A 23,226-nucleotide genomic window follows, 5' to 3' on the forward strand; every position below is an offset into this window, starting at 1 on the left:
TTCGGGTGCAACACAGGTATTAATGCAAAGTGAAATGTAAAAAAACTTAATTTACTCTGTCGCCTCATTGGGGGACACGGGACCATGAGTGTTATGCTGCTGTCCACTAGGAGGCAACACTATGCATAATCTGAAAAAGATTTACCGTGGCTCCTCCTCTGCAGTATACACTCCTGGACGGCGTCAGCCATCTCCAGTTTTTGCTTAGTGTCGCATAGGAGGCACACCTAAAACTTTTACTCCTTTTTCATCGACGGGATTACAGATAAAGAAAAGTGGGTCTCTGCGAGACTCCTGGCATGGCTCCTTCCTCGGCCCCTTATTACAGGGTGCACGGTCGAAGTCGAGATGGCTATTCCCCATGTCGCTCCTTCCCCAGCCCCTCGGGTGCTGGTTCGAAATCGAGACCCCCCTCCTTCCCCAATTCCTTTTGGTTTCTGGGTTGAGGTCGAGGCGAGGATATAGCCCCCTGATGGTGACAGCATCACCTCCCTAATCCCCCTCTGGGGGTATTAGGTTGAAACGCCTCAGGTAGGGCCTGTACAGGCAGCACTCTGCAGCTCCCAGCAGCCAGCACACTGCGCCTGAATCCAGGGACCCCAGCCCTGCTGCGGGCTCCTGTCGGGGCCGGGGGGAGTGCAGGCAGGCATGACATGAGAGGCACAGGCCTCCCTGTGCCCTGTCTCTGCGGCAGCACCAGCTCTATGGTGCCTCAGGGGGACTCTTCACAGGGCCCCCCCTTCCGCTAATACCCCACCGCTATCCTGCCTTTATATCCGGGGGGGCCCGGTTCAGATCTGGCCCCCTCCCGGACTTCCACGCCGGCCTGCAGCCCCTTTGGGCATCAGGCATCTAATTTAGGCCGCGGCTTCGGCCTAGCCGAGGCCGCCACCTCCTCTCCCGCCTGCCCCCCGGATGACAAATATGACACTCTACAGTGTCATAAAGTGGGCGGATCGAGACTGAAAGGGTGCGATTTCACACTGCTCTGCCGCCCTTTTCAGCTCTCCGCTCCCCCTTCTTTCTTAACCTTACTCCGGCGGCCATTATCTGCTGCAGGATAAGGGATTAACCCTGCAGTTACTGGTCGGCCGACCCAGACCAGGCCAGCCAGTCTCCAGGGGGGCACAGGACTGTGGATCTTCGGCGCTGGACCCAGGGACACACTGGTGGGATAAGATCACAGCTGGAGTTCTTCCTCGGCTGTGAATCCATTATTCCTTATAGGCTCCTCTGCATAGCCACCCCTGTAGGGCCCTCTGCATAGCCACCCCAGTGCACTATGCCGGGCTCAAGGTCCAAGAGAACCAGGCAGGACTGCTTTTATGCACTCTGTACAGCCTGCAGTAATACCCTCCCCAGTGGCAGCACGTACCCGCACTGCCAGGACTGCACCCAGACTACTGTGCCAGAGCCCCAGGAAGCCCCTGCCAATGCTTCGGTGTCTAATGACATGCCGGGATGGGTCACAATCTATGACGCAGTCTATAGATAACCTAGCCTCCACATTGCTTCAGGCTCGGCAGAGTCATGCCTCGGCTATGAACACTGCCCTGCAAAGGGAAAGCTCGACTCAGGGACATGACGACCCGGGCACATCCACGTCTAGATCTGGACGCAAGCGGACCCACAGGTCACGTTCATCTGCATCATCCCATAGCACATGGTCATCCCCTTCTAGGGAAAGACACCGTAGTTCCAGGTCATCTAGACCGTCCCCTACCAGGGACAGACAATGCAGATCTCCGCAGCGATCCCTGACCAGAGAAGGCCTCCGCCCCGCTTCACCCAGCAGGAGATGCCTTAGCGATGCACAGGATTCGGAAGGCATCTGTGATTCCGACTCGGACAAGGAAACTGAAGGTTCCCTGATCCCAACCCCCCCCCCCTAGCAATACAGCGCTAGTTGAGGACGTAATCTCATCCATCCATCGGGTGCTGGACATTTCTACCAATCGCAAATATCTGGAGGCGTGGTACCCCTTCCCACAGGAGGTCACCAAGGAATGGACAGATCAACCCGAAGTGGATCCCCCAGTCTCTAGACTAGCAGCACAGTCACTCCTTTCACTGCCAGATAGCTCAACCCTCAGGGATTCAGCAGACCGGCAGGTGGAACGCATGGCTCGTTCAATTTTCGAGGCCGCATGGGGCCTCCCTGGCTCCCGCGTTCGCCTCAGTTTGGGCTGCTAAGGCCATCCTGGTTTGGGCCCAAAAATTTACAAGCTGGCCTCCAAGTATCTGCTCCTGAGCGGTCGGACCAAGCGGTTCAAATAGCAGTTGTAGCAGATTACATGCTTCATGCAGCTCTGGATTCAGCAAGGGGTGCAGCGGGAATAGCATCAAACGCCATCACGATTCGGCGTATCCTCTGGCTGCGGGAATGGAAAGCAGACGCAGCCTCAAAGAAGTCCCTCACGCACCTCCCGTACCTCAGTGGTTGACTTTTCGGTGAACAGTTGGTCACGATGATATCCAACGCCACCGGGGGTGAGTACCTCTCTCCCCCCAACTGAAACCCAAACGCACCTACAAGAAGCGTAACCAAACTCTATTCCGATCCTTTCGGAACTCTTCGGGCTGGTCCGTCTCGCGTCCAGCACAAAATAGCAACCGCTCCCCACGCAGGGACAACTTGCGGTCGACGCAAAAGTCGGACAAGACCTGTCGGCTGACTTTTGCTCTTTCATAAAGTCTGTCTTCCAACTTACCAAACAGACTCTTTCCTTCTGTTCCCCCAAAGCTGCCAGCCAAGGCTTGTGCCTTCCGCCAAGCGGTCTCCTTTCTTTTTCAAGCAGGAGTCATATTACTGGTCCCCGCGGCCGAGCTCTTCCGAGGGTTCTACTCCAATCTATTCGTAGTCCCCAAGAAAGGAGGCGGCGTACGGCCCATACTGGACCTAAAACAGCTCAACAAATATGTACTGGTACGGGTACGTCCCTTCCGCTTGGAGTCCCTTCGGTCCATCATTGCGTCCATGGAGAAGGGAGAATTTCTCACCACCATATACATACAAGACTCATACCTGCACCCTGCCCATCAGAGATTTCTCAGGTTCGCAATCGACCAGGACCACTACCAGATGTTTTGATCGCCCGTTATTGCATTTTATTGCAATGTTGTGGCGACCAAAAAAACTTTAATTCTGGCGTTTAGAATGCTTTTCTCGTTACGCCGTTTACCGATCGGATTAATTCTTTTTTTATATTGATCGGGTGATTCTGAAGGCATCAATACCAAATATGTGTATGTGGGGTTTTTTTTCAATTGTTTTATTTTGAATGGGCTGAAAGGGGGGTGATATAAACTTTTATATACTTTTTTAATATTGTTAAATACATTTCTTTTTTTACACTTTCTACTTGTTTCAATAGTCTCCATAGTAGACTATTGAAGCAGCAGTTGTTTGATCTCCTCTGCTGCATACAGGTGGTGAGCAGATCGCCTATATGCAGCAGAAATGCTCACTTGCTATGAGCGCCGACCACTGGGCAACCACAGAGGCCTTCTGCGATCACGTGACGGGGTCATCGATGGGCTGGGCTAATGACGCGCTTCCGGGAAGTGCAAGTTAAATGCCGCTGTCAGAAATTGACAGCGGCATTTAACTGGTTAACAGCCGCGGGTGGATCAAGATTCCACCTGCAGCTGTTGCTGGCACATGTCAGCTAATTTATACAGCTGACATGTGCCCGGTTCAGTGAGGGCTCAGCGCCGGAGCCCGCGCTGAACTGGGGGTACCGACGTGGTGCGTACTAATACGCACCACGTCGTAAAGGGGTTAAATGTGATTCCCCTTTCCCCATCTCATACTCGCCTGCCGCCACCTTCATCCTTTTCCAGCGCTGTTGTTAGGAGGCAATGGAGCAATAGGACAATGGAGCAATGGAATAATGCAAGAATGGAAGAATGGAACAGACATTGCACGTGTCATAATGGGCTCCTAGCTTTTATCTGCCAGTGCTGCAACAGCCAGCTTCAGTCTGTAGGGAGCCTACAGACTGGGAAGCCGGGGGGGGGGAGGGGACAGCTGCTCGTTTGTTCATTAATTAGTTATCCTCTCTACCCCCCCCCCCCTCGGTCTTGAGGCATGTAGGACATTGGGCAGGGGGGGGAGAATGTGTAAAAATAGGTGGACTTATGCAGATTAAAAACGTTTGGGGTGCATCTGCAACAAGCAGTATATTTGTGGGTTTTAAGGTGTCTATTGATGAACAACATGTCTTCCTAAGGGGAGTCTTTGTCCCTATCCCTACAATGGGTGCCTTCTTTGGGCCAGGGTGCAGCTCTAGGCCAAAACCAATTCAGGTAATCGCTTCTCGGCCTTTTGGCTAAGATCAAGTGTAGTATCTTTTCTTATCAGTTTAATATCTGATACGTCCACCTATTTTCACACATTCTCCTCTCCCCCCTAATGTCCCATGCTCCTCAAGACCGGGAAGGGTGGGGGGTAGAGAGGGTAACTAATTATTGAACAAACGAGCAGCAGTCCCCAGTATGCTCCCTACATACCCATTATGACACGTGCAATGTCCGTTCCATTCTTGCATTTTTCCATTGTCTCATTGTTAGGGGGCAATGGAACAATGGGACAATGGAAGAATGGAACAGACATTGCACGTATCATAATGGGCTCCTGGCTTTTATCTGGCAGTGCTGCAGCAGCCAACTTCAGTCTGTAGGGAGCCTACAGACTGGGAAGCACTGGGGACCGCTGCTCGTTTGTTCATTAATTATTTATTCTCTCTACCCCCCACCCTTCCCGGTTTTGAGGCGCGTGGGACATTAGGGGGGAGAAAAGAGGAGAATGTGTGAAAATAGGTGGACTTATGCAGATTAAAAACATGTGGGGTGCATCTGCAACAAGCAGTATAGTTGTGGGTTTTAAGGTGCCTATTGATGAACAACATGTCTTCCTAAGGGGAGCCTTTGTCCCTATCCCTACAATGGGTGCCTTCTTGGGGCTATGGTGCAGCAATAGGCTATAACCAATTCAGGTAATCGCTTCTCGGTACCTTTCGAAAAGGCGGCTTTGGCCGTCGGCCACCCTAGCAGATTGATGGACACTGGGGTTTAGGCCCTTATTAGTACGCCAGGTGGCTAATATAGTCATCTAGTGGAAAGCATGGCCCCCCAGGATCGACGCCATTGGGCCGGGGAAGATCGAAAGCCCGAAGTGTGAAGTGCCCCAGGATTGGTGACCCTGGGGTGCCTTAACTCACTGGTATTGGGAACCCCACTTGAGTTTCTGGCACATTTGCACAAGCACTTCAAATTTTCTTTCTTTGCACACACCCTTATTCCGGGCCTTCTGGCCTTAGGATCTGGAATTTTTCAATTCCCGGTCGAAGGTCCAGGCAGTATTATACTGTGAAACCTTCGCTATTTATTTAATCTTTTTGTCACTGTGTGTGCACTTATTCACTTGTGTCACGTCCTTCTAGGATTTTGTCGGTATGCTTTTCCCTAACTGGTTCCTCTCTTGGCAGGTCTAGGGGGAAAGTGTGTGGCCATCAGGTTCCACTCCCCCCTGAACCACCCTGGCTCTCCTCTTTCGGGAGGAGAGCATTGTTGGCTTCCCTCTTCCGGGAGGGAAGCACAGTCTTTGGCTCCCACTGCCTTGCTCGGGTGAGAACTCGGGCAGGCGCTGGGGGTAAGATTGGGTCGCCTCTGGCTTTGGCTGGAGGTGGCTATTTGTCCCTGGAATAAACATCAGACAGCACTAGTCCAAGTTATACACTCATGTGAGTGACGCCTAAGTTTCTCTCTCTCACCTGTAGAGTGTTAGCTCTTATGATCAGCAGGGTCCACTATCTCTTCTGTATACTACAGTGTAAGCTCTCTTGGTCAGCGTGGTCCTCTCTCTCTCCTGTAGCGTGTAAGCTCTAATGGTGAGCAGGGTCCTCCATCTCCATTAGAATGGAAGCTCTTGTGGTCAGTGGGGTCCTCTCGCTCTCTTTTTCTCTCTCTCCTGTGGAGTGTAAGCTATACCAGCCAGGTCCTCTCTCTCTCTCTCTTCTCCTCCACGTGTATTTGCTGAGCAATTACAAGCTTTCCTGTATTGAGATTCTCTCAAATTTATTCACCGCCAATCAACTTATTGGGCAAAATTCATCGAAGTTGGCAAATACTAATTTCAAAATATCTGCTCATCTCTACTCAGCACCTTCTGATGACTAACTGAAAATAAAACAAAAAAAATACTATGCAAACACAGGGCCACTAAAAAAAACAAAAAAATCAAAACAAGAAATAAAACCCCTACACATACCACATACAAAAATTTGCAATTGTTTTGTTTTAATCAAACTGCTTCTACAATCATTGGATGCTATGTTTAACCACATCCCGGAATGTGATCAAATAAAAGAAATTGCGGCACTGATAATATTGATGGTCATTCCTGCTAAACTGTTATATTTTATTAAATGTGCAAATATTCATGCTTGTTTCTCATTTTTGTTTGCTTCTCTTTATAGTAACCATGGAGGCTTTCTCTTTAAAAAAAAAAAAGTTAAATTTCACAATTGTGAGGAATGTGCCAATGGATCATTCTAGATGAAAGAACAAGGCCGATGGCAATCATTCCCTTGACATTCACGTGTTTTCGCAGAAGAACAGGCAGCCAAATAGTACTGTTCTGTATGATATAAAGCCACAAAAAACTTCCATGGAAAGAGAAAAGAGAAGTCAAAGCTAGTAAAACAAACATTTGTTACAATGAAAGAAACAAATATGATAATGGATGAAGCAACCAACTCTTCCCTATAGTAAAGAAATGCGTTGATGTGTGCCAACGCTTCTAAATGCTGATTAAATCACATTTAAAGGGAATCTGTCAGAAACCCTTTACTCCCCACCCTCAGTCACCCCAAAATCATTAATATGATTGTGCAGACCTTTAAAGGCTACACCAGTTGATCCTTTTATGAACCCAAAGCATTGATCCAGCAGTGAGAAATTGTGTTTTGAAGTGATGTCTGGAAGTGCATTGGGACCTGACAATATACTTCTAGCTTTTCAGCCTCACGTTGTACTCACTACCAAACTGCATCCTCCCCCGGCTGATTGACTTGCCGTTTGCTGTCATACCCGACCACTGACCTGTCAATAACGTACAATACCGTAAGTAGTGATATCCCTCTTTGTGGCTCCATACAATACTAATGCTTATGTCCCCTTATGTAGTACCAAGTACAATATTAATATTTCTTTGTGCCCCCATATAGTAGTAATGTTTATCTTTGCACCCAAATACACCAGTAACGACCCTACCAGTGGCACTCATACAGTAGTAACATACACCTTTTATGCCCTGCTACAGTTGTAATGTCCTTAATTGTGGTCGCATACATTCTTAAGTTATAGGGCGACAATTTGGGGTATTACTAGTGTGTGAGGCAACAATTGCAGACATTATTAATGTGACCCCATAAACTAATAATTTCCCCCATTGTGGCCCCTTATACTGATATTCCCCAATTTATATCGCCGTACACTAGAAATGTTCCCCATTCTGGCCCTACACACTTGTAATATCCCCCATTCTGGCCCTAGACACTTGTAATGTCATCCATTCTGTGTAATGCACACGCCCGGACTGACTGGCGTGTGCGTGTATATGTAGTGATTCCACTGGACCGTACCGGAGAGTGAATGCCTGGAGGGGAGTAACTAAGTATCCACCCGATCCGACCAAGGTCGCACGACGGCATACGACGCCAGTGCACCAAGGAGGGACCGAGCAGAGGGACCAGGTGCTACTCCAGGTCAGACCCCGGACACGGCTGTTGACCCACACTGGGGAATACAGGAACAGGCAGGTTAGGCTGGCACACAGACTGGTGGGTACAGGCAGACACGGCAGGTATGCAGACAGGTGGATGCTGGCAAGCACGACTGGTATGCAAACAGGGAGGTACTGGCAGGTACGGCCGGTATGCAGGCAGGTGGATGTTGGTAAGCACGACTGGTATGCAGGCAGGGAGGTACTGGCAGGTACGACAGGTTGGAGCACAGAGTGGATAGGACCCAGTACAGACTGGGACTCGGGAACAGAACCGCAGATGCGGTGGACAAACACAGCAGAGTGAGGCCGCCCGGAGCGGCGAGCAAGAGCAGAGCAAGACGAGACCGCCTGGAGCGGTGAGCGAGAGTAGAGCAGGACGAGACTGCCGGAGCAGGGAGCAAAGGGTCAGAGCAGAGCGAGACTGCCGGAGCAGTGAGCAAAGGGTCAGAGCAGAGCGAGACTGCTGGAGCAGTGAGCAAAGGGTCAGAGCAGAGCGAGACTGCCGGAGCAGTGAGCAAAGGGTCAGAGCAGAGCGAGACTGCCAGAGCAGTGAGCAAAGAGTCAGAGCAGAGCGAGACCACCTGGAGCAGTGAGCAAAGGCAGAGCAGGCAAGAACCGCTGGAGCGGTGAGCAAGGCAGAGCAGGCAAGAACCACCGGAGCGGCGAGCAAGGCAGAGCAGAGGGGACAGGGCTCTGTTCACACGGAACAGACAGGAAGGGAAAGGCAGAACCAGATACCCACAGGGTACTTGCAGTGAAGTAGCGAGTGGACCACAAACTCACAAACTGAAGTACAGTGACAACGAGCAGGAGTTAGGTACGAGTTCAGACTCTGCAGAAAAAGAGAAGATATGGGGGATCGTATAGTAAATTTCTTCCTTAATCCTTATTATTTTGTGTAACTGCTTAGGTATTTTAATGTCTCCTTTGTAAAATCCTTGTATATATTTTTCCTAAACACTGCCTCCCTTTTGGATTAAACATAAAATTGAATAGTTCTGTTTCTTTTGTCCTGTAATCTTTCCCTCCCCCAAAGCCATACGCTACCAGAATGCAGGCATTCGCCCAGGCCTGTATTATATTTCAAAGCTGGATGATGGTGGCAGCTATTGTAAAGCTGACAGTGACCTACAGAGGGCGTAAACACGTATTCCATGCATTGGAATCCCGAGGTGTGACGCCATACGCTCACTGGTCATTTGCCGATACCTAAGTAGAGAGTAGTCTGGATCGTATGCTCGTGATTCCGGACGAAATCCATGACACAGTGACGGCACGGTGAGATATTGCGTGATCTCCCTGATGTCGTTGCTGTGGGAAAACCTGACAGTACCCAATTCTGACTCCATAAACTAATAATATCTCCCAATTATGGACCTAATGTCATCAATTCTGTACCCCATACACTTATAATATCCCCCATTCTCGCCCCTATAAACTTATAATGTCTTCCACTTATAATTGTCTTCCATTAAAGGGTAACAAATATATATGTCTGCAAGAGAATCCACCAAAATAGGACTAACTTAAAAATTCCCTAAAATCACAATTTTATTATTTGTACAATAAAAAACACTTAACTGAACCACAAACAAAAAAAACTTAGATATACATACTGTACCTTGTGTGTCTTTATCAAATGAGTATGACAAAGATATATGTATTGCCCTATGTATAATTCCTTAAAGGGGTTTTTCCATGAACAAAAGTTCATATTAATCAATAGATCTTGGAATGATAATAATTTCCACAATTGGATGTGTTTAAATAAAATGTCCCTGTGCTGAGATAAACTTATAAATTTGCCCCTGCTGTGCACTGTGTAATTGCCGTGTCTGACCGTGTACAGAACATGGTCTGATCATACCACAGCTCCTGGGCAGGGGAGGAAGCAAAAGAGTATACAGACAGGACAGCACTGGATCACAGCTGATTCTTTCTTTGAAGTGAAACTTTGTTTAAAAAACAGGCAGTGAAATGTTTATATTTTTTTATAATTTTATATAAGATTATCTCAGCACAGGGACATGCCCTGTCATGGCCAAGAAAAACAGGACACAAAAATGTTAATCCTTAGAGCTATTACTCCTACAGTAGCAAAACCTTACAATTAGCATAGCGATACTTTATGAGGAGTTATGTTCCTTGTCCATTTTGATACACAAACACTTAGTTCATCAGGATTGTGAGGGGACTGTAGATCACATTCCCTGTGACGCCTGGATAGCAGCTGATGCAAAATGTTTGTACCCGGCTGTAGATGACATAGCGATATAGCGCTAAGTTTATAGTCACCTATGATGCTAATCACAGGACACACCTTAGTTTCCGTAAGCTCAGTCAAACAAAACAGCTATTGTCCATAGCAACCAGCAATACTTGCGATTCTCTGCACGCGGCCTGTGCATTTAATCAAGATGACCTATGTCAAGGCTCACCGGAACAGATTGCAATTCGTAACGGATCCGTTTTTACTCACTGGATCCAGTATGAAAAAGTGATCTGTTAAAAATGAAAGAAAATGGCTAATTAACTGATCCATTTTCCATGCTAAGCATCTCTGGGAACTCCTTCAAGATTGTTGGAAGACCATTTCCGGTGACTACCTCTTGAAGCTCATCAAGAGAATGCCAAGAGTGTGCAAAGCAGTCATCAAAGCAAAAGGTGGCTACTTTGAAGAACCTAGAATATAAGACATATTTTCAGTTGTTTCACACTTTTTTGTTAAGTATATAATTCCACATGTGTTAATTCATAGTTTTGATGCCTTCAGTGTGAATGTACAATTTTCATAGTCAAGAAAATACAGAAAAATCTTTAAATGAGAAGGTGTGTCCAAACTTTTGGTCTGTACTGTATTTTACTTCACGATAGTGGTAAAATTTTTTCCATAAGACTTGCGTTTACTTGTGAAACAAAACGGAAATTTGTCGAAAATTTTGCAATTTTCAAACTTTGAATTTTCATACCCTTATATCAGAGAGATATGTCACACAAAATAGTTAATAATCAACATTTCCCACATGTCTACTTTACATCAACACAATTTTGGAACCAAAATTTTTTTTTTGTTCAGAAGTTATAAGGGTTGAAAGTTGACCAGCGATTTCTAATTTTTCCAACAAAATTTACAAAACCATTTTCTTAGGGACCACATCACATTTTGAAGTCACTTTGAGGGGCCTTTATGACAGAAAATACCCAAAAGTGACACCATTCTAAAAACTGCACCCCTCAAAGTGCTCAAAACCACATTCAAGAAGTTTATTAACCCTTCACGTGCTTCACAAGAACTGAAGCAACGTGGAAGGAAAAAATGAACATTTAACTTTTTTTCATAAAATGTTTACTTCAGACCCAATTTTTTTTTTCACAAGGGTAGCGAGAGAAAATGGACCACAAGATTTGTTGTGCAATTCCTCCTGAGTAAGCTGATGCACCATATGTGGGGGAAAACCACAGTATGGGCGCATGGCAGGGTTCGGAAAGGAAGGAGCACCATTAGACTTTTTGAATGTAAAATTTGCTTGAATAATTAGCGGACGCCATGTCGTGTTTGGGGAGCCCCTGATGTGCCTAAATAGTGGAAACCCCCACAAGTGACACCATTTTGGAAACTAGACCCCTTAGGGAACTTATCTAGATATGTGATGAACACCTTGAACCCCCAACGCCTTCACAGAAGTTTATAACATTGAGCCATAAAGATAGAAATTTCATTTTTCCCATAAAAATGTTTTTCAGTACCCAATTTTGCGTTTTCAAAAGGGTAACAGGAGAACTTGTCCCATGCCATTCGTTGTGCATAGAAGTTTGTTAGAACCCTCCTGTTTTGTTTTTTCCATCTTGTGTTTTGTGGTCACGTGACCATCTGCCTTTATATTCCAGCTCCGCCCTTTTGGCTGAGCTGGACTTCAGTGTTTGGAAGAGAAAGGGAGAAAAAGCGCGCTATGTGAAGGACTTGATCGGTAGATGTGATGGAAACAGACAAAAGGCCACTCACCTGCTGGAGTTGTGCACCCCTGCACAACTCCGGTGTTAGTGTGGAAATGGAAGGAGCAGGCACGTCTCACCGCAAGGTACAGGTAGCTTGGCACACCACGTGCCGTGTGCTGCAGACCGCCGCTCGTGCTCACCGTTTCCGGGTTCAAAAATTGAAGGCCACTTGTCCGCCCACAGATCAGATGTGCATCACCACAGGTCCTGAAAGCTAGGAGAGTGCAGCCCCCAACCGCAGGTCCTGAGTTGAGCAGCCAAAGGGGAAGTTAATAGTGGTGGGATTTAAGAATGATTGACTAAAAGCTGCTCCTGCCGCTAACCCCCAAGCGGGATTGAAAGTGGTCCAAATTATAGACCGCTTTTTTATTTAGACTGCTTTTTTATTTAATTTGGACTTCAGTGTTTGACTGTTTCTCTAGCTAGGTGCTTCTGTGCCTTTCTCTGTCAGTTCATTTGGTCCTTCTGGGACCTCTAGTACTTTTTTGTTTGTTTGTCTTTTTGTGTTCTGCAACAACTTCTCTGTTTAGGAGGTGTCACATTTTTGTTCCAGTCCTTAGTTCTTTTAGGGACCCCTCCCCTTATGCTATAGGTCTTCGTTCAGACTAGCCGAGGACTAAGGCGGGTCTGTTCGCTAGGAACAGGCAGCCCGCTACATCGTAGGGATTCAGCTTAGTTTTACTGTAGGGACAGTTTTCCCTTTTCTTTCCTTAGTACTTGCTGCAGATCATAACAGTTTATAACATAGAGCCTTGAAATTAAGAAATCAAACTTTTTTTCCACAAAAATGTACTTTTAGCCCCAATTTTTTTATTTTCACAAGGGTAACAGGAGAAAATGGACCACAAAATTTGTTGTTGTTATGCACACGCCCGGGCTAAGCGGCGTGTGCGTGTGATTGGTAGTGATTCCACTGGACCGTGCCGGAGAGTGTATGCCTGGAGGGGCGTGACTAAGTATTCACCCGATCCGACCAGGGTCGCACGACGGCATACGACGCCAGTGCACCAAGGAGGAACCGAGCAGAGGGACCAGGTGCTACTCCAGGACAGACCCCGGACACGGCTGTTGACCCACACAGGGGAATACAGGAACAGGCTGGTAGGCTGGCACACAGACTGGAGGGTATAGGCAGGCACGACTGGTATGCAGGCAGGCGGGTATGCAGGCAGGGGGGTAAAGGCAAGCACAGCTAGAGTGCAGACAGGGAGGCACTAGCAGGTAGGAACACAGGCGGGATAGAACCCAGTACACACTGGGACTCAGGAACAATACAGGCAGAGGGGTACAGGCAGGGCAGGACAGGACCGCCAGAGCAGCGGGCAGAAGCAGGGCAGGACAGGACTGCCGGAGCAGCGGGCAGAAGCAGGGCAGGACAGGACTGCCGGAGCAGCGGGCAGAAGCAGGGCAGGACAGGACTGCCGGAGCAGCGGGCAGAAGCAGGGCAGGACAGGACTGCCGGAGCAGCGGGCAGAAGCAGGGCAGGACAGGACTGCCGGAGCAGCGGGCAGAAGCAGGGCAGGACAGGACTGCCGGAGCAGCGGGCAGAAGCAGGGCAGGACAGGACTGCCGGAGCAGCGGGGAGAAGCAGGGCAGGACAGGACTGCCGGAGCAGCGGGCAGAAGCAGGGCAGGACAGGACTGCCGGAGCAGCGGGCAGAAGCAGGGCAGGACAGGACTGCCGGAGCAGCGGGCAGAAGCAGGGCAGGACAGGACTCTGTTCACACGGAACAGACAGGAAGGGAAAGACAGAGCCAGACACCCACAGGGTACTTGCAGTGAAGTAGCGAGTGGACCACAAACTCACAAACGGGAGTACAGAGACAACAGGCAGGAGTTAGGTACGAGTTCAGACTCTGCAGAAAAAGGAAGGGAACGGACATAGAGGCAAAACAGGTAAAGGATAGGAGAGAGTTCAGACTGGAACTGAGTGTACGGAGGAGACCGACACTGCAGCGGGATACAGGAGCGGGTCTGGGAATACTGCCCCCAGAGAGGCAGGACGAACAGGCAAGGAGCGAGTTCAGACAGGACAGACAAAATACAGGAGCGGGTCTAGGTAATCGGCCCCTAGAAGGCGGGAGGAACAGGCTAGGAGCGTGTTCAGACAGGACAGACAAAATACAGGAGCGGGTCTAGGTAATCGGCCCCTAGAAGGCGGGAGGAACAGGCTAGGAGCGTGTTCAGACAGGACAGACAAGATACACAGAAAGGACTCAGTTCAGACACGGGAACTAATACCGAAAAGCAGGAGACATACAGGACTAGTTCAGACACGGGAACTAACACCGCAAAGCAGGAGACATACAGGACACAGTTCAGACACGGTAGCTGATACCGCAAAGCAGGAGACATACAGGACTTAGTTCAGACACGGGAACTAATACCGCAAAGCAGGAGACATACAGGACACAGTTCAGACAAGCCTGGAAATACAGCCTCCAGGAAAGGCAGACAAGGAACAAAGACGGGACCTGGCACCTTCAGAGTGCAAGCACACACTGAAGGAAAACACTATGCTCAGGCCGGGATAGAAGGGAGCTGCTGAGCTATATACCAAGTGTCAGACAGCAATAGGCTGAGGACGCACAAGGGGCGTGACCCACAGCAGGTACAAAAAGCAGGAAGTGATCGGGCGCCGCCCTTAAGCAGCAGAGACAGACACAAACAGACAGCATGGAGGGAAGCCAGAGAGACATTCTGGACAGGAGATCAAGTGCGCTCTCTTGCACAGTGGGAGATGGACCACCATGCAAGGACGCCGCCAGGTATGTTACAGTACCTCCCCCCTTACGCCCCCTCTTCTTCAGGCCTGCCAGAATCTTCCGCAGGGAATTCGAGGACCAGTCGTTCACTGGGTTGGAGGGGGACAGAGATTTGAGGGTAATCTCTGCTTCGAGGTACATCTTGTCAAGCTCACAGGAAAAAATAGACGGGTTATCAGGTACATAATGAGGAAAAGTCACTGTCTCTTTGTTATTTGGTGGTACCCCGGAGGATTCAGGAAACAACTGGAGGTCCTCCGCCGGGTCAGAAGAGTGCAGAGGCTCAGAGAAAACAACTGCTTCAGAGTACACTAGGTCGGACTCACTGGAGGAAGCAGGCGAGGTATCGGGTACCGAGTATAGGAAAGTCTCTGTCCATTCACCACCAGGTGGCACCCCGAAGGGTTCTGAACACAACTGGAGGTCCTCCGCCTGGTCGGAGGGGTGTAGAGACTCGGGAGTAACCTCTGCTTCGGAGTACACTAGGTTGGACTCACTGGACGAAGCGAGCGAGGTATCAGGTACAGAGTATAGGAGAGTCTCTGTCCTTTCGCTACCAGGTAGCACCCCGAAGGGTTCAGGAGACAACTGGAGATCCTCCGCCTGGTCGGAGGGGTGTAGAGACTCGGGGGTAACTACCACTTTGGGGTACCCATTGTCAGGCTCACAGGACGAAGCGGACAAAGTATTGAGTACCGGGTGTAGAGAAGTCTCTCTCCATTTGTCATCGAGAGGTATCCCGGAGGATTCTGGAGGCAACAGGGGATCCTCCGCCAGGTAGTAGAGGTGCACAGACTCTGAGGTAACCACAGCTTTGGAGCATCCTTGGACATGCACACTGGTTAAAGAGAGAGAAGCAACTGATGCCGGGTGCAGGAAGTTCTCCTGTGTGGAGTCTGGATGGGCAGAAGTCTCTTCGGGCAGGAGAACTGGTGCACTACCCACGCACATTACCCATTGGGGTTTCTCCGGGATACAGGGAGATGAAGCTTCAGTAGGGACTTCAAGGTTGGGGTCAGGAGGTCTCAGGGAGGACAGACCCTGGCGTGACGGCTTGCCTCTAAGTCTAGCACGTCTGGACTGCCTCTTGAGGTTGAGAGAAGTATTCCGGAAAGCGTAGTCACCCTGTGAGGATTCTGGGTGGGCAGTAGTCTCATTGGGCTGGAGGACTATTGCGCTACCCACACACATTACCCATTGGGGCTGCTCCGGGATATTGGGAAGTGAAGCTTCAGCAGGAGCCTCCGGGTTAGGATCATCGAAGACCATTAGAAAGGCCACCAGGAAGGCCATTAGGTCCCGGAGGATCGGATCCTGTGTTTCATATAGGGGGTTGATCCATTCCAAGGCATCACCCGCCAGGTAAGACATCATAAAGGCCACTTTAGCCCAATCGGAAGGAAAATAAAGAGGGTAGGCCTTAAAGTGTAGCATGCATTGCTCCACAAATGCACGACACTGTCTTGGATCCCCATAGTAACGTGGCGGATCCGCAGGAACGAGAGCTGATAGATCCATCTGGACGGTGCGTAATTCGCCTGGAACTCAGCTAAGGGAAAAAAAATTTATTTATTTATTTTAATGCATATATTCGCTGGAAAACTTCTCAGAGGGCGAAGGCCGTGGGGCTCAACGGGAACCAGGGCCTGAGCATGCTGTTATGCACACGCCCGGGCTAAGCGGCGTGTGCGTGTGATTGGTAGTGATTCCACTGGACCGTGCCGGAGAGTGTATGCCTGGAGGGGCGTGACTAAGTATTCACCCGATCCGACCAGGGTCGCACGACGGCATACGACGCCAGTGCACCAAGGAGGAACCGAGCAGAGGGACCAGGTGCTACTCCAGGACAGACCCCGGACACGGCTGTTGACCCACACAGGGGAATACAGGAACAGGCTGGTAGGCTGGCACACAGACTGGAGGGTATAGGCAGGCACGACTGGTATGCAGGCAGGCGGGTATGCAGGCAGGGGGGTAAAGGCAAGCACAGCTAGAGTGCAGACAGGGAGGCACTAGCAGGTAGGAACACAGGCGGGATAGAACCCAGTACACACCGGGACTCAGGAACAATACAGGCAGGATAGGGCCCAGTACACACTGGGACTCAGGAACAATACAGGCAGGATAGGACCCAGTACACACTGGGACTCAGGAACATTACAGGCAGAGGGGTACAGGCAGGGCAGGACAGGACCGCCAGAGCAGCGGGCAGAAGCAGGGCAGGACAGGACTGCCGGAGCAGCGGGCAGAAGCAGGGCAGGACAGGACTGCCGGAGCAGCGGGCAGAAGCAGGGCAGGACAGGACTGCCGGAGCAGCGGGCAGAAGCAGGGCAGGACAGGACTGCCGGAGCAGCGGGCAGAAGCAGGGCAGGACAGGACTGCCGGAGCAGCGGGCAGAAGCAGGGCAGGACAGGACTGCCGGAGCAGCGGGGAGAAGCAGGGCAGGACAGGACTGCCGGAGCAGCGGGCAGAAGCAGGGCAGGACAGGACTGCCGGAGCAGCGGGCAGAAGCAGGGCAGGACAGGACTGCCGGAGCAGCGGGCAGAAGCAGGGCAGGACAGGACTCTGTTCACACGGAACAGACAGGAAGGGAAAGACAGAGCCAGACACCCACAGGGTACTTGCAGTGAAGTAGCGAGTGGACCACAAACTCACAAACGGGAGTACAGAGACAACAGGCAGGAGTTAGGTACGAGTTCAGACTCTGCAGAAAAAGGAAGGGAACGGACATAGAGGCAAAACAGGTAAAGGATAGGAGAGAGTTCAGACTGGAACTGAGTGTACGGAGGAGACCGACACTGCAGCGGGATACAGGAGCGGGTCTGGGAATACTGCCCCCAGAGAGGCAGGACGAACAGGCAAGGAGCGAGTTCAGACAGGACAGACAAAATACAGGAGCGGGTCTAGGTAATCGGCCCCTAGAAGGCGGGAGGAACAGGCTAGGAGCGTGTTCAGACAGGACAGACAAAATACAGGAGCGGGTCTAGGTAATCGGCCCCTAGAAGGCGGGAGGAACAGGCTAGGAGCGTGTTCAGACAGGACAGACAAAATACAGGAGCGGGTCTAGGTAATCGGCCCCTAGAAGGCGGGAGGAACAGGCTAGGAGCGTGTTCAGACAGGACAGACAAGATACACAGAAAGGACTCAGTTCAGACACGGGAACTAATACCGAAAAGCAGGAGACATACAGGACTAGTTCAGACACGGGAACTAACACCGCAAAGCAGGAGACATACAGGACACAGTTCAGACACGGTAGCTGATACCGCAAAGCAGGAGACATACAGGACTTAGTTCAGACACGGGAACTAATACCGCAAAGCAGGAGACATACAGGACACAGTTCAGACAAGCCTGGAAATACAGCCTCCAGGAAAGGCAGACAAGGAACAAAGACGGGACCTGGCACCTTCAGAGTGCAAGCACACACTGAAGGAAAACACTATGCTCAGGCCGGGATAGAAGGGAGCTGCTGAGCTATATACCAAGTGTCAGACAGCAATAGGCTGAGGACGCACAAGGGGCGTGACCCACAGCAGGTACAAAAAGCAGGAAGTGATCGGGCGCCGCCCTTAAGCAGCAGAGACAGACACAAACAGACAGCATGGAGGGAAGCCAGAGAGACATTCTGGACAGGAGATCAAGTGCGCTCTCTTGCACAGTGGGAGATGGACCACCATGCAAGGACGCCGCCAGGTATGTTACAGTTGTACAATTGCTCCTGAGTAGTGTTGAGCATTCCGATACTGAAATATCGGGTATCGGCCGATATTCGCGGTATCGGAATTCCGATACTTAATTCCAATACTTTTAGAATATCGTATACCGGAATCGGAAGTTCCCATAATGCAATGAGCCAGTTTCATTTTATTCAGCCAATGAGGATCCTAAGTGTGGGCACATCCTGTTAGGCATGTAGGCATGTTGACTAATGGCATGGCTGTGATTGGCTGCTGAAATGATGTTATGATGCACTATAAAAGCCGCCGCCGCCATTTTGAGCTCACTCTGCTGTGAATTCAGTTAGGGATAGGACGCTGTTGTTCTGAGGGACTGTTTAATCTACCTATTTGCTGTATTCTGCTTTACCCAAGCTACTTTATAAATCGCTGTGCCTTGCAGCGCTAGTGCACAGTTCTCTGTGCTGTTCACCGCTGTCTGCAAGGTCTGTGTGTGTGAGTGCAGCTCACCCTGTAGTGTGTGCTTCAGCCACGTCTGGTTGTAGTGCGCTCAGTGTGCGTCACTGCCTCATACATTGTCCTTTTTTGCTAATTGATCATTTTTCCTGATTTCTCCTATTAGTGTGGTGGTTCCATCCGTATCCAGCTACATTGGTTCTAAACACACTGTAAGGGTGGTGAGGATGGCATCTCACTCCTCTGATATTTCTGTTGGTTGAATGTATTTTACATGCATGTTACTGCTATGTATTTAATGGTTATTTCCCTTTGGACTGCAGTGTTGACCGGAGGCCACAAGATGTCACTCTTTCTTTTCACTCTGGTACAGAGTGTAGGTGAAATCTGCCCAGATACAGACATCAGATACACAGACAGTTTGAGGGTTAATTAGAAGTACAGCCCATAGTGGGAGGGAGCTTTGTGGCTTCTGGGAGAAGGGATCCATTTTAGTCAGTCTAGAAAAAGTAAGAGAAAGAGGAAAGACATTGTTCCTGGTGTGGAACTACAAGGCTCATGAGGACAAGGATCTAGTTACAGAGGCAACAGGACGACGCAGGCAAGTGGGGAAACCTGAAGGAGCAAAGCTTAGAAGTCCAGGAAACGTACTGTCCAGCGAGAAAGGGACCTTGGGACAAGGCATCGCCCTGCTGTGGGTACTGAAACAGGGAGCACGTCTCTACGAGCGGCCCCTGGGACTGATATAAGCAAGGACACAGGGGATCAGGGCATAGCGACACACGTGGACCCGTATGACTCTACCCCTAAGAAAATGCAGGCATTTAAGATCTCTCCTCACTACTGTGCCGTACCTGTTGCCAGAAACAAAGTGCAGACTGTAACTCTGAGAATGGAGCCTGAATACTGTGTGGCAAGTGATGAAGAATGCATAACCTGTTACTCTATGTTCACCTGTTTGACTGTGCATAAAAAGAACACTGTTTATAACAGTTGGTTTGGCTTTTTGACTGAGAGGGTTAAACGGGACAGTTCTGCAGCCAACGCATTAACAGGGATTGTGGAGATCTCAGATCTCAAAGCATCGTTGCACATGCAGCCACACAGTACACTATTTCCTGTAGTGGGCCGGGGTGTGAAAGAAGTGATCCTCTCCCATGACTACCACCCTGAGTCCCGTTACATATGGCGTAGTCGGCAGGATGCGAGCTCCACCCCGCTCTCTTCATGCGAGGAAAAGACCCGTGGCACAGATGAGAGGGCGCCTCAATACATGCGGCCCAAGATGGCGGTCAGAAGCATGGACTCCCAGATGGCAACGGCGGCGGTGAAGAGAAGAAGAAAGACCACCTATCATGGGCGTGGATGGCGCCCGAGAGCGCGAAAATGTGTCCAGCCCCCAAGGGTGTCGGCCACAAGAAGGATGTGCCCTGCAGCTAGGATCCAGCCTGGAGTGGGAGGTGCATACCTAAGGAGGGCGCGGCGCAGTGCAAGCAGCTGCCCGTCGGGTGGAAGATGGTGAATGCAGGAGGCGTGGCCGAATAAATTAAAAATCTATGAAAATGAACAAATGAAAGTCAGACATTGCTTTTAAACCCTGCTTCCACAGAATTTAAAAAAAAATTAAACTCATGAAATAGGCCTGGACAGAAATGACGGTACTCTTAACTTAAAATTTTGTTGAATAACCTTTTGAGGCAATCACTGCAATCAAATGATTCCTGTAACTGTCAATGAGACTTCTGCACCTCTCGACAGGTATTTTGGCCCACTCCTCATGACCAAACTACTCCAGTTGTCTCGTGTTTGAAGGTTGAATGTTTCAGCTCTTTCCAAAGATGCTCAATAGGATTTAGGTCAGGGCTCATAGAAGGCCACTTCAGAATAGTCCAATGTTTTCCTTTTAGCCATTCTTGGGTGTTTTTAGCTGTGTGTTTTGGGTCATTATCCTGTTGCAAGACCCATGACCTGCGACTGAGACCAAGCTTTCTGACACTGGACAGCACATTTCTCTCTTTCCCTTGATAGTCTTGAGATTTCATTGTACCCTGCACAGATTCAAGACACCCTGTGCCAGATGCAGCAAAGAAGCCCCAGAACATAACCGAGCCTCCTCCATGTTTCACAGTAGGGACAGTGTTCTTTTCTTGATATGCTTCATTTTTCCATCTGTGAACATAGAGCTGATGTGCCTTGCCATAAACTTCCATTTTTGTCTCATCTGTCCACAGGACGTTCTCCCAGAGGCTTTGTGGCTTGTCAATATGTAGTTTGGCAAATTCCAGTCTGGCTTTTTTATGATTTGTTTTCAACAATGGTGTTCTCCTTGGTCGTCTCCCATGAAGTTTACTTTGAATCAAACAATGACGGATGGTGCGATCTGACACTGATGTTCATTGAGCTTGAAGTTCACCTTTAATCTCTTTAGAAGTTATCCTGAGCTCTTTTGTTAATATTCATATTATCCGTCTCTTTGATTTGTCATCAATTTTCCTCCTGCGGCAACGTCCAGGGAGGTTGGCTACAGTCCCATGGATGTTAATTTTCTGAATAATATGTGCAACTGTAGTCACAGGAACATCAAGCTGCTTGGAGATGGTCTTATAACCTTTAACTTGCTTGTCTATAATTTTCTTTCTAATCTCCTGAGACTACTCTTTACTTTGCTTCCTCTGGTCCATGTTGAGTGTTGTACACAGCATGTCACCAAACAGCACAGTGAGTATCTGTAGCCTTATATACCGGCCCACCGACTGATTACAAGATTGTAGACACCTGTGATGCTAATTAGTGGACACAACTAGATTTAACGTGTCCCTTTTGTCACATTATTTTTAGGGGTACCATCATTTCTGATGAGGCCTATTTCATGAGTTTAATTTTTTTTTAAATTCTGTGGAAGCAGGCTTGAAAAGCAATGTCTGACTTTCATTTGTTCATTTTCATAGATTTTTAATTTATTTCTTTTGTCAGATTCAAGTTATTTCTGTGACCATTGTGGGATTTTCTTTCATTAAACGAGGGGTACCAACAATTTTGACCGCGTGTGTATGTGTCATTTTTTTGGTGTATGTATATGGGGGAGTTGCAAGACTGTTCAGCCAAACGAACATTCAGTTGACAGCTATGACATGTATATGACCAGCTTTACTATACTGTTTCTTAAGAAAAAAAAGTTTAAAAATCATACACCTGTGAACAACTTAAAGTGGTTGTCCAATTTTGTAGTAAAGTGGCTGAACATCTTGATCTGCTTTAAAACAACAAAATCAGCATTGCTTTCCTACTGAAGCACCTACTACAGTATGTGTAAGCTCTTAAGGTCAGTGGGTTCCACTCTCTCTCTCTTTTCCCCACTTGTATTTTCTGAGCAATTAAAAGCTTTCCAGTATTGAGATTCACGAGAATGTATTTGCCACAAATCAAATTTTGGGGGAAAATTTGGTGAAGCAGGCGAATTTGAATCTCAAAACATCCACAAATCTCTAAAAAGTTCTTGTCACTTGCTAAAAAATGAGTTAAATAACTTGTAAAAAAAAAAGCCCTGAGCTTCTCTGATTCCACTGCTTTTTCAGTATTGCACAGCATTGCTGACCTAGATGTCTAGTACTCTTAGACGCCACTGAGCCAGAATTGGGAGGGAGAAGTGAAAGAGCAAATCCAGAGAAGATTCTGATTCTGAAGAACTGCAAGCAGAGATTTCACATATTGCACTCCAAAAGCAAGAAATGTGAATATCTCTGCAATTTAGTCATACATCGCAAAATAAAAAAAAAAAAGTGGTAGATTCAGGGGAGCTCAAAGATTTTTACAAGACAAATAAACTCCATTTTTTATGAGTAAATGATGGGTCATCTTTAACTACTGTAAGCACGCAGTCAATAAAATAGCGATATTTAAGTGAATTATTTTAATTAGAAAAACAAAATCATCTAGCTGCAGTGTCATAATAGGAAACACTCAACGTGACACATATCTCAAAGACAGAAAAGAGTTAGTAAGACGGTCTCTAATATTTGATCTTTTTGTAGCTGTGCTAAGCCATAGCAGTAAAACCATGTAATATTTATACCGGAGTCTGCAATTTGTTGTCTGCTGGCATTGCTAAACCAGAGCAGTAAAGCAATGTAATATTTATACCAGAGCCTGCGTTTTGTCGACTACTTGCATTAGATTATTGTCTTTTATTTGTAATTTCAAAGCATTTTAGATGTTTCTCAATGACTTATTCATAACTACACAATACAAAGGAAACTGTCTCCCAATGCGTGTACATCATACTGCCTGCTTTCCAGGCTCAGACATGCTTAGAGGTCGAAACATTGCATGTCACATGGGTAAAAACCAATGCTGATTTTTTTACTACTGTACTTTGGAAAGCTGTGTGATCAGAGGTAATCAAACCTAGTTCATACTTTCTTATAGGGAACCTGACAGCGGGATTGAAACCTATAAACTAATTATCTAGTTGCATTTGTCTTTAAATGGTTATTACAGGCAAAACTATTGTGTGGGCAAATTCACAGAATTTTGCAATACTT

At 48.3% G+C, this 23,226-nt stretch overlaps 1 pseudogene; it reads left to right on the forward strand.

Annotated features, from left to right (window-relative positions):
* The first annotated feature begins 4,311 nt into the window (after window positions 1-4,311).
* Window positions 4,312-4,401, forward strand: LOC141182934 (U2 spliceosomal RNA; annotated as a pseudogene).
* Window positions 4,402-23,226: the final 18,825 nt, after the last annotated feature.

This window comes from Phyllobates terribilis, unplaced genomic scaffold (assembly GCF_046119375.1).
Source record: "Phyllobates terribilis strain yellow unplaced genomic scaffold, ASM4611937v1 Scaffold_37__1_contigs__length_12642776, whole genome shotgun sequence".
In the NCBI taxonomy this organism is placed as follows: domain Eukaryota; kingdom Metazoa; phylum Chordata; class Amphibia; order Anura; family Dendrobatidae; genus Phyllobates; species Phyllobates terribilis.